Source organism: Ictidomys tridecemlineatus, chromosome 10, assembly GCF_052094955.1.
Source record: "Ictidomys tridecemlineatus isolate mIctTri1 chromosome 10, mIctTri1.hap1, whole genome shotgun sequence".
Lineage (NCBI taxonomy): Eukaryota > Metazoa > Chordata > Mammalia > Rodentia > Sciuridae > Ictidomys > Ictidomys tridecemlineatus.
The window spans coordinates 106,076,991-106,092,024 of NC_135486.1; the positions used below are offsets into that span (position 1 = coordinate 106,076,991).

A 15,034-nucleotide genomic window follows, 5' to 3' on the forward strand; every position below is an offset into this window, starting at 1 on the left:
CAGGAACGCCTTTGATTTATGCGTGTTGATCTTATATCCTGCCACTTTGCTGAATTCATTTATTAGCTCTAGTAGCTTCTTTGTAGACCCTTTTGGGTCTGCTAGGTATAGGATCATATCATCTGCAAATAGTGATAATTTAAGTTCTTCTTTTCCTATTTTTATGCCTTTAATTTCTTTCATCTGTCTAATTTCTCTGGCCAGTGTTTCAAGGACTATGTTGAACAGAAGTGGTGAGAGAGGGCATCCCTGTCTTGTACCAGATCTTAGAGGGAATGCCTTCAATTTTTCTCCATTCAGAATGATGCTGGCCTGTGGCTTATCATAGATTGCTTTTACAATGTTGAGGTATGTTCCGGTTATCCCTAATTTTTCTAGAGTTTTGAACATAAAGGGATGCTGAACTTTGTCGAATGCTTTTTCTGCATCTATCGAGATGATCATATGGTTCTTATTTTTAAGTCTATTGATGTGGTGAATAACATTTATTGATTTCCGTATATTGAACCAGCCTTGCATCCCAGGGATGAATCCTACTTGATCATGGTGTATAATTTTTTTGATATGTATTTGAATCCGATTCGCCAGAATTTTATTGAGGATTTTTGCGTCAAGGTTCATTAGAGATATTGGTCTGTAGTTTTCTTTCTTTGAAGTGTCTTTGTCTGGTTTCGGAATCAGGGTGATGTTGGCCTCGTAGAATGAATTTGGAAGTTCTCCCTCTTTTTCTATTTCCTGAAATAGCTTGAAAAGTATTGGTGTTAGTTCCTCTTTAAAGGTTTTGTAAAACTCTGCTGTATACCCATCCGGTCCTGGGCTTTTCTTAGTTGGTAATCTTTTGATGGTTTCTTCTATTTCCTCTATTGTTATTGGTCTGTTTAGGTTGTCTATATCCTCCTGACTCAATCTGGGCAGATCATAAGACTTAAGGAATTTATCTATGCCTTCACTATCTTCTATTTTATTGGAGTATAAAGATTCAAAATAATTTCTGATTATCTTCTGTATTTCTGAAGTGTCTGTTGTGATATTGCCTTTTTCATCCCGTATGTTAGTAATTTGAGTTCTCTCTCTTCTTCTCTTCGTTAGCATGGCTAAGGACCTGTCGATTTTATTTATTTTTTCAAAGAACCAACTTTTGGTTTTGTCAATTTTTTCAATTGTTTCTTTTGTTTCAATTTCATTAATTTCAGCTCTGATTTTAATTATTTCTTGCCTTCTACTTCTTTTGCTGTTGTTTTGCTCTTCTTTTTCTAGGATTTTGAGATGAAGTAAGAGATCATTTATTTGTTGGTTTTTTCTTTTTTTGAGGAATGAACTCCAAGCGATGAATTTTCCTCTTAGAACTGCTTTCAATGTGTCCCATAGATTCTGATATGTTGTGTCTGTGTTTTCATTTAACTCTAGGAAGTTTTTAATTTCCTCCTTGATGTCTTCTAAACCCATTGATCATTCAGCATCCTATTGTTCATTCTCCAAGTGATGCTTGATGTTTCCTTCCTTCTTTTATCATTGATTTTCAGTTTTATTCCCTTATGATCAGATAAGATGCATGGTATTATCTCTACCCCTTTATATTGTCTAAGAGTTGCCCTGTGACATAATATATGGTCTATTTTTGAGAAGGTTCCATGTGCTGCTGAGAAAAAGGTGTAACTACTTAATGTTGGGTGGTATAGTCTATATATGTCAATTAAGTCTAGGTTGTTAATTGTGTTATTGAGTTCTATAGTTTCCTTATTTAACTTTTGTTTGGAAGATCTGTCCAGTGGTGAGAGAGGTGTGTTGAAGTCTCCCATGATTATTGTATGGTGATCTATTAGACTCTTGAACTTAAGAAGAGTTTGCTTGATGAACACAGCTGCACCATTATTTGGGGCATATATATTTATGATTGTTATGTCTTGTTGGTGTATGGTTCCCTTGAGCAGTATGAAGTGTCCTTCTTTATCCCTTTTAATTAACTTTGGCTTGAAATCTATTTTATTAGATATGAGTATGGACACTCCTGCTTGTTTCCGCAGTCCATATGAGTGGTATGATTTTTCCCAACCTTTCACCTTCAGTCTATGAATATCTTTTCCTATCAGATGCGTCTCCTGTAGGCAGCATATTGTTGGGTCTTGTTTTGTGATCCATTCTACTAGCCTGTGTCTCTTAATTGGTGAGTTTAAGCCATTAACATTTAGGGTTATTATTGAGATCTGGTTTGTTCTTCTAGCCATATTTGTTTATTGATGTTACTAAACCTGATTTGTTATTCTCTTTGACTACTCTCCCCCCTTTACTGTCTTACCTCCCATTGTTGGTTTTCAATGTTATTGTCCATTTCCTCTTCCTGTAATGTTTTGCAAAGGATTTTTTGAAGAGATGGTTTTCTAGCTGCGAATTCTTTTAACTTTTGTTTATCGTGGAAGGTTTTAATTTCATCTTCTATCCTGAAGCTTAATTTCGCCGGATACACGATTCTTGGTTGGAACCCATTTTCTTTCAGTGTTTGAAATATGTTATTCCAGGATCTTCTAGCTTTCAGAGTCTGTGTTGAGAGATCAGCTGTTATCCTGATTGGTTTGCCCCTAAATGTAATCTGCTTTCTTTCTCTTGCAGCTTTTAAAATTCTCTCCTTACTCTGTATGTTGGACATCTTCATTATAATGTGTCTAGGTGTGGATCTCTTATGATTTTGCACATTCGGCGTCCTGTAGGCTTCTAGGATTTGGGATTCTGTCTCATTCTTCAAGTCTGGGAAGTTTTCTCATATTATTTCACTGAATAGACTGTTTATTCCTTTGGTATGGAGCTCTGTGCCTTCTTGTATCCCAATGACTCTTAAATTTGGTCTTTTGATATTGTCCCATAATTCTTGGATGTTCTGCTCATGGTTTCTTAGCAGACTTGTTGAGCTGTCTATGTTCTTTTCCAGTTGAAATACTTTGTCTTCATTGTCTGATGTTCTCTCTTCTAAGTGATCTACTCTGCTGGTAGTATTCTCAATTGAGTTTTTAAGTTGGTTTATTGTTTCCTGTATTTCTAGGATTTCTATTTGTTTGTTTTTTATTACCTCTATCTCCCTGTGAAATTGATCTTTTACTTCCTGGATTTGTTTGTCAATGTGATCTTTCATTGTCTGATTTTGCTGTCTCATGTCTTCCTTGAGACTCCAGATCATCTGAAGCATATATATCCTAAACTCTTTATCTGACATTCCATCTGTTGCAGCTATTACCTCTTCTAAAGTTGAGTTGACCTGCATTGCTTGTGGTCCTTTCTTTCCTTGTCTTTTCATGCTGCTCACGTTTCTTTCTGCTTGGTGAAACTTTTGTGTTTATGAGTTTTTCCCCCTAATTATTTATATTGCTCTTGTATAGTTGAAAAATCTCCCTTGCAGGGCGGGTAGTGGCTGTGCTCCTTCTCTAGTTGGGGTGATCTCAATACCGCGCTGGCAGGCCGCTAGGCCTGCTCTGCCGGTTGTTCGCAGGTCTGCCCACCCTGCGGGAGCGGGTGGCGGCTCTGCTCTGCCCCCCCTCCAATTGTGGCGATATGACTATCACCCCCTCGGGTCGTTGGGCCTGATCCGGATGCGTGCGGCTGCTCTGCTCTGCCCCCCTACTCCAATTGGAGTGGCGTATCTACCATGCTGGCAGGCCTCTAGGCCTGTTCCGTTGGTGGGTCTCAGGTCTGCCTGACTCTGGCAGTAAGGGGAGTTGGGTGTCGAGAGTCCTTTGGTCCTTGCGGTCACGCCCACAGAGAGATTTTGAAGTTTCCCGGTTGTTCGCCAGGTGGGCGGGGCTATTAGCAGAGCCCGGAGGGCATGGCCATGTACGGGGCCATGCGGGGACCCTTCTAGCTGAGTCGGGCCACCGGGAGCCACGTGAAGAGCAGGGTAGCTGTGTCTGCGTAGTTAAGATCCGGGCGGGTGGTTTGGCTGTTCTCCGAGCGAGAGCAGGGCCTCCGGGGAGAGCCGATATGGCGGAGGCGTCTGCCGGTTTGGGCTGCCACTCCGCTCCGGGCCGCCGCCGCTTTCAGAAGCTGCTAGTGGTTGCGGGATTGGACCTCTGCGCCCGCCGGGGGGGCCACCTGTAGAGCCGGGTAGCTGCGACCGCGTGGTTAGGAACCGGGCAGGTGAGGCGGCTGTTCCCAGAGCGAGCACTAGGCCTCCCAGGGGAGCCCGGATGGCGGAGGCCGAATTCCGGTTCGGGCGGGGCGGGCCAAGTCGCTCCGGGTGTCTACCGCTTGCAAAAAACGGCTGCTGTTTGCAGAAGTTGATTTCTGCACCCGCCGCGGGGCTACCTGTAGAGCCAGGTAGCTGTGGCCGCGTGGTTAGGAACCGGGCGGGTGATGTGGCTCCTCCCAGAGCGAGAGCTAAGCCTCCCGGGGGAGCCGCTTGCGGGAGCGGCTGATGGCTGCGGGACTAGATTTCTGTGCCCGCGTGGCCGTCCAAGATCCACTTCTCTGGGACAAACTGTCACTTCCAATAAACCTACCAGTTCACGGCAGCTCTCTTCTTAAGGGAATTATGCTAGAAGTTCCTCCGTAGGTAGGCTGCCGCTGTTCCGATGGGTCTTTCTTATCCGGTTAAAGTGAAGACGTTAGAATCGCTGCTTCCTCGCCGGCCACCATGTTGGATCCCTAAAGTCTTTCTTTTAATATACTATTAGACCTTATGCACAGGCACATCTGTATGCTTTGTAGTTTGATCTCTTCCATGACTCTAATGTACCCATACCAAATATGAATGAAGTGAACTTAGTTCATCCAACTTGCTGGCATAGTAAGTATCCACCATATTAGACAATCATAAATGTTCACAGTTGGATGAGGTCCCAGAGGCCTTCCAAGAGACCTGCATGTTCCTTGGCTTCTTCTTCACAGGCCTGAGCTGCCCTCTAAGTCTCTCCCTGATGTGAAAGGTGGTGCTGGTCAGGAAGCAGGTCCTATTATAATAGAAGACCATTGCCAGGATGCTCTGTTTATCCAGTTTCCATTCATGATAACTGTGACCAACAGAGCTGGTTGGGTCCACCCATAACAACCAAGAAGTTCACACACTCTTCTAGTGGACAGCTTTCTAATGCACTCACATGTCACATGATGTTTCAGTCAGGGACAGCCCATGCCTCCATTTGTGGTCCCATAAGATTATAATTGCCCAGAACATCAGAGCTATCTTAGCTTCTTAGTAACTGTACTCTGGTTTCCCACAATGACATTTGCTAAGACCTTATCTAATACTGAAGTGATTCATGATTATGCAAAAGTATCAAAATTCTGTTCCAGCTAAATTTTCTGTTGTGAACCATGAAAAGCCTTGATTATTTTGGCTACAAGTAGGCAGTGCTGGTCTTACTATATGTTGATATATTTTCCAAACTAAAGTAAATTCTTAGGTTTGGCCTAGAATCCACTGTTACCTCTCCACTTCTCTTTTCCTCCTATGGATGCTGTCTGATACAACAATGACAGTTATACTAGAGAGATGGCAGAGTGAACAGAAATGCTTTGCAAGGACCAGCCTTTCAGCATAAAGTCGCATAGAGGAACACTACAGCCCAGGTGCTTGGGCCTATCCCCACAGATTCTAATTGAATGGGAATGACAATGTTTTCACTGTTATAATTTTAGTTTTGGAAACTTCTGGTTGGACAAGGCAATAGGGATCCCAAAGAAATCAAAATCATTACAGTAGGAAATAAAGAAGAAATATTTTTGTGGGGAGGTGAGGTATGATCAGGGCCTTAGAGGGAAGGGCTGTAGCAGGTCTTGAGTCCTCCAATGAGAGAGACCCTCTGAACCAGGCTGCAATCCTGGTGAGTGACAACCCCTTGCTCAGCCTTGGGGGCCATGTGAATAGAAAAAGGCTTCCAAGGAAGCTCTGCCCACCTCTGCCTTGGCAGGCTCACATGGCTGAGTCTTCTCCTTTCACCTTCACTTGTACTTTAGAAAGTCAATGCCCCTGTACCTTGATAAGTTCCCCATCATGATCCAAAGAACTAGTGAAACCCTGGGGGAAAAGAATGAGTGCCAAAGGTAAACTTTGGCCACTTCTACCCAACATGGAATTCACAGGGTCCAGACTTCTTGTCCCCTCTGAAACAAATTCAAAAAGAGGGAAAAAGATAAGAAATGTCAATCATTAGAAATTTAAATTGCTGAGAGAAGCCAGACCAAAGAAAGAACAGCTCACTGGCCAGATGAGGAGTCTCCAAGCCACAGAGCAGGAGAACAGCTGGGCAAGGCAGTAGTGTCCCCAAGCAGAAAGGACAGAATTGGTACCTAAGGAGACATGGCAACTAGAGGTCACAGTGCAGAAACCAGACTGAAGCAGCCTCCCAGATCTGGGCTATGGAAAGAGGGAATCGAGAACTGGGTGGGGTCCAGGAGTTCTGGCTCTGCCCCTCTTCACCACATGGCCTCCTGGACATCCAAGTGTGGCGTCCATCCTCTACCTGAAACAGAAAAGCACCCAGATAAATGTCCCCTGGAGGGCTGGACATGTGGTTTCTGTCACCATTGTCACTTTTACTCCCGCAACAAGGATTCACTACCAGAGAGGGTAGGAGTGGAACAATGGGGCTCTAGCCTGTCCTCTGATTTTTAACTTCTTGTCCTGTTTGCACTTGGTAGAAGAAATGGCAGCAGTATAGCATAGTTTTCTTGAAGTTATAGTAAAAACAAACATTTAAACTACCTTAATATCAGAAGAAATCAATGAAACCAAAGGACACATATAGCCCACCTGAGAGGAAGGAAGAATGGGCACATCTCATCCCTGCAGAGACTGGAGCTGCAGCTGCATCTGACAGCTTTGTACCTGCACCAATGTCGCATTGCCTTCTGCCTCTGGATTCCCAAGAGAGACGCCCAATTCAGGTCTGTCTACACAGTATAGGCTCACTGTAATGGGCTCCCTGCTGGCCCTTCTTACCAATGACTCCTAGGCCTGAGGCTTTCTATGCATTCCCTAAAATCCTTCCAAAATGGGGTCCAACCACCTCCCAGGCCTCCTTAGCAACTGTGTTGCTCATCACTTTCTAGACCAAAAATGGAGTCCTCATGTGGAATTAAGCCCTCTCTACAATCTTTCCACCATTAAATTCCTTTACTACCTATCTTCTAAATGCCCTCTCTTTCCTCTTTATCTTGTATTTCCTGTCAAGCTGGTTTCATACATTTGTATCTCATTAAAAATGACCTATTCTTTTTTAATATTTATTTTTAGTTATATAGTTAGACACAATACCTTTATTTTATTTATTTTTATGTGGTGCTGAGGATCAAACCCAGGGCCTCACACGTGCTGGTGAGTGCTCTACTGCTGAGCCCCAACCCCATACCCCAAAATGACCTATTCTTAAAGTCAGCTTAAAAACTAACACCATCTGTACTCTCAGCTACTCAGAGGTTCAGGCAAGAGGATCGCTGGAGCCCAGGAGTTGGACAACAGGCTGTGCAAAAAAAAAAAAAAAAAAAAAAAGCAAAACCCTGTCTGTAAAACAAAACAAATCTGTGCTCTGTTCCCAGATCAGTCACCCTCTGCAGCCTGGCAGTGCTAAGGCCCATTATAAGATGGTATCATGTTCCCTGCCCCTTGCCCTAATCCCGCTGCACTGAACACCTCAGGAAGGCAGGGTCTTATCCAAATATCCAAATATTTACAAATACTAAGCTGACTTCTTTTTATCTTGCAAAGTGTTTATGTTATAGTACTTAGTCTACGACGTGGTCATAAGGCACTGGTCTATGGATAAAGCTTCATTCATTCATTCATGTGTTCAACAAAACATTATAAAGTGGGTCCTCCATGTCAGGGAATAGGAACCTGGGGAAGGAGATCTATCAACAGCTTTTTGAATAAGTGCTCAATGTAAACCAAGCCATCCACTAGCAAATTGGTAGGAGAGAAATAAACCAGGGTCAGGTCCTGACCTATGGGGGACACAGATGTGAGCACCTGGAAAAAGCAGAAGGGAAGTGGGTGAGGATGGAGATGGGAAAACCGAGTCAACTGCACTGGCAATAAGCAGCCTCAGGTGCTGCAGAGGGTTTCTCAGTAGCATCAGGGTGTGAGAGGTGCCCTGCAGAAGGTGTCTGTCCAACAAAGGCCTCCAGACCAAGGGTTAATTCTGGATAGGAATGATGTAGTCCTGTCTTAAGATGGTCAGCCTGAATTCTTTTTAAGGATGAGGACACCAAATGGAGGTCCTTTTGTGCCCCTAAGGAGCATTCTGATTTCTTTCCCCAGCTACCTGGCTAGTGACATGGAGGAGGATAACCGGGCTCCTACACAAGACATCATTAGTTTCTTCTATGGGAAGAGCTATACCCAGCATCCCTTGTGCCACAGACCATGCTACCAATCATCTGCTCCATGGGCTGGAAACTCGAGTTTCCATGGAGGAATGTGTGGAGGTGGGTGCAGCCATGTGTGCTTGAAGAGAGGGAAGGGCTGGATAGGACAGGCATGGGAAAGCGAGTAGTTGCAGGTGGGATCTGGGGAGAATTCTGTGGAGGCTGCATAAGGAGGGAGGGTCTTTCTGGTCATCCATCTCCTTTTGTGGTATCCCCTTTTCTTTCCAGATTCAAGCTATGACCCAGAGCTCTGGGTTTGTGCAGAGATCACACTCTCATGCCCTAGAAGTTCTGGAACCATGGAGGCCTATGGTCATCGGCCTGAGGGAAGGTACAAAATTCTGTATCCCTGGCCTGCTGACAGGGTCATTCATTATCTATTTAAGAGATCCAAAGGACCCAGCTGCTGGATGCCCTTCTGTCACCTCCCACCCATAGCCACCTTCTGCACACCATGTAACACCACAGCCACCTTTTGCACACCATGCAACACCATAGCCATGCATACACAGCCTGAATCTCCCAGGCAGCTTCATAGCCTCAAAACCACAACCACACAGAAGACCTCCTAGAGATGTGCTGGGTGCTATGAGGGTGCTTGGCCAGACCTGAGAGAGAACAGTTTGTCTAAATGTGCTAGAAATCCTTAACTCAGAGAATTAGGCCCAAATGTCAGCAGTGATGAAAAGTTGTTTTCGGTCTAAAGTGAATAATTCTTAGCCATGAGTTTCCCTCTCTCCACATAAATTAATTGCCTTTTTACACTTTTCATTCATTTGGATCATTCTTCCCTAAGGATACCAAGTATGGAGATTTATTTACAACAATGTGAATATGACACAGTAGGATATTCCATGCAACTGTTCACATATTCCACAACGAAGATACTCTCATTAACTCTATTTTCATTACAGTTTGCTCACAATAAAATGGCTTATGGCCAGAACTCACTTCTGAATATATGCTGCCCACTGACTTATTACTTCTGGACGAAGCTCTCCTCTTATATATTCAGACTTTTCCCTGTCAAGTTCATGGTCAAGGAAGTTTTTCAGAACCACAGGGGGTTAAGAAATACCAGCTTCAGGACAGCTTCTTACGCAGAACACAGTAGAGTTTGAACTTGGGCAGAGGATGAAGCAAAGATTTTATTTCAACCACGTGGAGGCAACCAAGTTAGGAGCAGGCACTATGGGGACAAATGAGAGGATTGGGCAGGGATCCGGCACCTGGTCTCCTGGTTCTTGGTGTTGATGTTAGTGATGTTTGTCACAAAGTTAGTTCAAATGTGAAGTAACTGGCAAGCATCATGGTGTGAGTTAAACAAAGGGGAAACTTACAGCCACTGCACTTTTCACAAAGAGCCCTGCTATCTCTGATCTACCCATTCCTGGAGGACTCAGAACCCATCTGCCCTCAGAGATTCTTAGAAGATGGATGCTTATATTAGAAATGAAAAGGTCCCAGCTTGGGATCACAGAGCTTGGTTCCAATTGTCCTCACTGATTGCAGACAATGTGGCTGTAATACATTTCATCCTTCCTGAGAGGTGGTTAATGGGACCATGTTCACGCTGTTATAACTATCTAATGAGAAATGATCTAATAACTCTGGTTGTAAGGTGGTGTATTTGGGGGGGATGATGGGCCCTCACAGTTTACTAGAAGCTCTTACTCATACAGATACCTTTCTGTTACACAAACCCTCACTCAGTTGTTTCCCTGGTGGGGGGTCTCAGGTCTAAGCCACTTTCCCAGGAATGTTCCTGATCTCTTCCTATCCACCTCTATTGGGCAACAATCCCACACCTTCTCCAAGGGAGGTCCTGTTCTCCTCTCTGCTCTCTATCTCCCATTGAAGCCCCTTCTGGTTCCCAACTAACATCAGTGTTCTGCTCACAGAGGATCCTGTTGTCAAAAGATTCCTGGCCTGGGACAAGAACCTGAGGGTGTCTGACAAGGTGAGGTTGTTCTCCACCGGGCAGTGTTCCTGCTCCAGCACAGCCTGGATGAGGAGGGATTTCTGGCCCATGGTCCTTCCCTCTGCCTCCACGTAGAGCCAACAAAATGTGCCAAGTCCTGGCTCCTTTGTGGCTTGTCACATTTCCCTTCAGGACCTAGCAGTTTCTTGCAGACAGGACAGGTGGACCTTGCTTCTTCTTGGGGTGCTTTGGGCTTCAAGCCCAAGTCCACAGTCTTGCATGTCTACCCCCTTTTACTTGTTGTCACCTGAGGTTCTGGGCTCCTCTCCTCTTTGCTCTCCTTGGGACCCCCCATTTTACAGCTTACCCAAGACCCTCTTCACCCAGCTCACCTACATGCCTTCCCTCAAAAGGTCCCCTGAGATCTGGCCCTCCAGTGCACACCTAGGCCTTCTCTCCCCGACTGCTCCAATTGACCTTGATCCTTCCTGTCCTTCCCCAAAGAAGCAGGTCTCCTTACTCAGCTACCATCTCCTAGGAGCCCTCTCTACCCCAGACCTCCATTCTTCTTTCCCCTCTTTCCTTCTCTTCTAGGATATGACCTCTCTGTCTTTCCTCTCTCTCCATCAATACCTTTTGTCTATGGTCATAGCTTATTTTAGCCGGGCTGGCCTCTTCTCCTGGCAGTACCAACGAATCCACTTTCTTTCTGGCCCTGTGAGTATTTGGTCTCCTTCATCAATCAGGATTCATTACTTGGGAGGGTAGAATGGGAGCAGAGGGGCACTAACCTATAGTTTTTCTTTAGCCTCTTTGTCCTGTTTGCTCTTGGGACCTCCTGTTCTCCAGCTTACCCAAGACCCTCCTATGTACAAGAAATTATAGCATTGTAGTATGGTTGTTTTTCACACTTCTCCTAGTCAAAACAAACATATGAGCTTCATTAAGGCCAGATTTAAAAAAAATTAAAGAAAACCAAAGGAAACATGAAGCTCACTTAAAAGGAGTGAAGGAAGCATTATGTTCCTGGCAGAGAGACGGAAGGTGCAGCCACATCTGACTGCTCTTCCTTCCTGTAACTACACCAACATTGTTGTCTTCTGCCTCTGGATTTCCAAGACAGATGCCCAATTCCCAGCCTGGCACAGGCACAGTGTAAAGTGCTTCCTTCTGGTCCTTCTTACAGATGGCTTCTCACATTTTTGGCCTTGTACATACCTTCTGAAAATCCTTCCAAGATGGGTCCAACCACCCTTTAGGCCTCTCCCACAACTGTGTTGCTCAATGCTTTCTAGAAAAAGGCTGGAGTCCTTCAGAAGGTGTGTGTCTGGCAGAGATCTCTGGACCAAGGTGTGGTCCTCCGTAACAATTAATAGGGCTGGTGCAGTCCTGTCTGAAGATGGTCCTCTGGGAGTCCATTTTGGGAAGCTGACTCCAAGGGGAGGTCCCTCCTGATTGTGCCTCTGAGGAACAACCTGGTTTCTTTCCCCAGCTACCTGGCCAATGACATGGAGGAGGACAACCAGGCTCCTAAACAAGGCATCTTTCGTTTCCTCTATGGGAAAAGCTACGCCCAACGTCCCCTGTTCCACAAACTGCGCTATCAGTTCATCTGCTCCATGGGCTGGAACAGTCGAGTTTCCAAGGAGGAGTGTGAGGAGGTGGGTGGTGCTGTGTGTGCTTGTGGGGGGAGACGTATGGGCTGATTGGAGAGACACAGGAAGGTGGGTGGCTGCAGGTGGGATTGGAAGGGGAGAAACTCTGTAGGTTGTGCACAGAGGGAAGGACTTCCAGGCAGTCATCAGTTAGTTTGTTGCATTTTTTTTTTGTAGTAAACCAGATTTGTATCTCAATTTACTGTATGCAATCTAACAAAAAATTCATGGAAATTTACTAGGTATACATAAGTGATTCAAGTAATAAAAGAAAGTTCCATTTTAGGAAAATGAAGTTCATATCTTGAGAAAAAGTAAAGTACATTAAAAATGTAAAGCCAAATCCAATTTCTATGCATTAAGGGAACTATAGTTTAATAAAGCACATATAAGTGATTTTTTAGATATATATCTTGGGTCTTTAGTATATATTTATGTATAGATAGATTTAACAATTGTAGTCTATGGTTTATTTTAAAGGAAGTGGATAAATGAGATGAAGGAATTTTCATACTATAATAAAATTATTCACAAAGCAGAACATTTTATGGTGAAGTACTTTTTCACTCATACAATTTTTGCACAATTAATTACTACTTTGGATCTAACTAAAATTATAGTTTAATTATTTGTCTGGAACACTGAGATGTACTCTTTAGTTTTAAACAAAAATCATACCAAAACTACTGACCTGCCAACCTTATGGTTATGTTGAAACTATAAAAGGATTTTAATGATTAAAAATATATTTAACGGGGCTGGGGATGTGGCTCAAGCGGTAGCGCGATCGCCTGGCATGCATGCGGCCTGGGTTTGATCCTCAGCACCACATAACAAAGATGTTATGTCCACCGAAAACTAAAAATACATTTAACTATGTAACTAAGTTGTTTTGATATGGATCCAAGCATAAATATCAATAACCATTATTCCACTCAAATCAGAGACAATAATAAAGTTGTCTCTTGATAAAATCAACTTTTCAAGTTTGATTTAGATGGGACACCAAAATGATTGTATCTGTCAAAGCATCTTCACAAAATTTTCTAAACAGCTACCATAATTTACTTATCTGATATAGAATAGGAAAGTATACTTAATTTTTATTGAAAAGAAAGCTGAAAATATGATGTCCCACATCTTATATAATATGCTCCTGTGTTATCCATGTTAGTAATAAGTGAAATAATGTTGTGATATCCACATATAGCTACTTCATTTCTCACCAGGCTAAATAAATCTAATAGTTACACCTTGATATGTCATTTGCTTTGTAGCTGACAGAACTTAGTTAATAGAATCAAGCTTCTCAACATTATATTTGTTGAGATATTTGTAGACTGTTGAATCATGGTGACTAGAAAGTCTATATCAAAGTGAAGTAATTTTAAGGAATGGGAAAATAAATTAACTTTAACTTCAAAACACTCAATATCCTGTAAAGTCATCAGCTTTGGTGGGGGCTCTTTTTCTTTCCAAGATTCAAGCTTATGATCCGGAGCTCTGGGTGTGGGGCTGAGATCACACCCTCATTGTCTAGAAGTCCTGGTACCATGGAGGCCTGAGGAGAGGGACAAAATTCTGTATCCCTGGCCTGATGACAGGGTCACTTATTGTTTATTTAGGACACTCAAGGACCTAACTTCTTGATCCAGTCCTGTCCATCTCCCACCCACAGCCACCTCTGTAGAGGTGAAAAAGACTGAATCTCCAAGTCAGCTTCATGGTTTCAAACCCCAACCACATAGATGACCTCTGAGAGGTGTGCTGGGTGCTCTGACGTTGCTCATCCAGACCTGAGAGAGAACAATTTGTCACACAGGACGCACTAGAAATCCTTAACCCAGACAATTTGGGCCCAAATGTCGGCGGGTGAAAGGTTGATCTTGGTCTAAAGTGAATGAATGTCCTTTAGCCATGAATATCTCACTCACCTGTAAATTGTCTTTTTTACCCTCTTCTTTTAATTCATCTTGGGTCATACATTCCTTAAGAATACGAAGCATGGAGATGACTTATTCATAGGATTATCATAGTTTTAGTACATATGATTAATGTTGCTTATTTTATCTATGTTTATTTTAAATAGTTTTGAGATAGATGGTGTTTGGAAAATTGTTATTTCTTATTAGTTTTGTAATTAGTGTTATAACTGTTTGTGTACATAATTATTTCTCTGAAGTTTTTAATCTATTTTATCTGTTACTTTTATATCTCAGTGGCATTACCCCACAGTCTAAAGTTTCATTTGATATTCAATCATCATTATTGTGAATATTGAGCTGCTGTTATTTAACTTGCCTTGACATGTTTTTCTGTCTTTTTAAAGTATGGATTGTAAAAGATCATATGTGCTATGTGATTTTTTTCAGAGGGGCCTATGTTCTTTTGAAGAACATAGCTCAGTGCATTTGTAGGGAAATTGAATAAAGGTGAAAATCTTTCTACCTTAATGATACATATGATCATATTATTCTAGATTGTTTGTTGTCAAATGATACTGTGGTTTAACAGGGTTTTTTTTAATATTTATTTTTTAGTTTTTCGGTAGACACAACATCTTTTATTTTATTTGTATGTGGTGCTGAGGATCGAACCCAGTGCCCCACGCATGCCAGGCAAGTGCGCTACCGCTTGAGCCACATCCCCAGCCCAACAGGGTTGTTTTTAATTAACCAAATTTCTTACCTGTGGAGAAAAACACCTCAATTATTTTTCATCTTGGAAAACAGAACTTTCTAACTAGAGTCTAGAAGCAGGAAACACAGGGAGGACATTGAGAGAGACAACACAGGAAGAGTGAAAGAAAATTCTAGGAGAGCTGTATAACAGCTAAATCCAAATCAAGAAGAGGCATCTCATGCCTTCCTGGTAATGGTCCAAGGATGGGGGACACACAGGGAATGGTAGACTTTGCTACTGGAATCACAATTTGAGTCTTTTCCACAACCTATTTCTAGTTTTACATAACAGAAGGAAACCCAAAGGGTCTTGTTGAAATAGAAACTGGTGAAGGGAAATGAAGGTACTAGGGCAAGTTGTGAGATGAATGAGATGATAGGAAGAGCTCAAGCTGGTAAATAAATAGGCACAGAGAGGAAAGAGCTAA

The 15,034-nt window shown here is 42.9% G+C and overlaps 1 pseudogene across 1 annotated transcript in view; it reads left to right on the forward strand.

Annotated features, from left to right (window-relative positions):
- Positions 1-14,378, forward strand: part of LOC101962249 (speedy protein E4A-like) — a 58,208-nt pseudogene extending 43,830 nt beyond the window's left edge. Inside the window, exons 3-7 of the transcript XR_013426800.1 lie at positions 8,243-8,409; positions 8,578-8,680; positions 10,251-10,307; positions 10,899-10,987; positions 11,763-14,378. The product of XR_013426800.1 is annotated as a speedy protein E4A-like (transcript). The remainder of the gene's footprint in view (positions 1-8,242; positions 8,410-8,577; positions 8,681-10,250; positions 10,308-10,898; positions 10,988-11,762) is intronic.
- Positions 14,379-15,034: the final 656 nt, after the last annotated feature.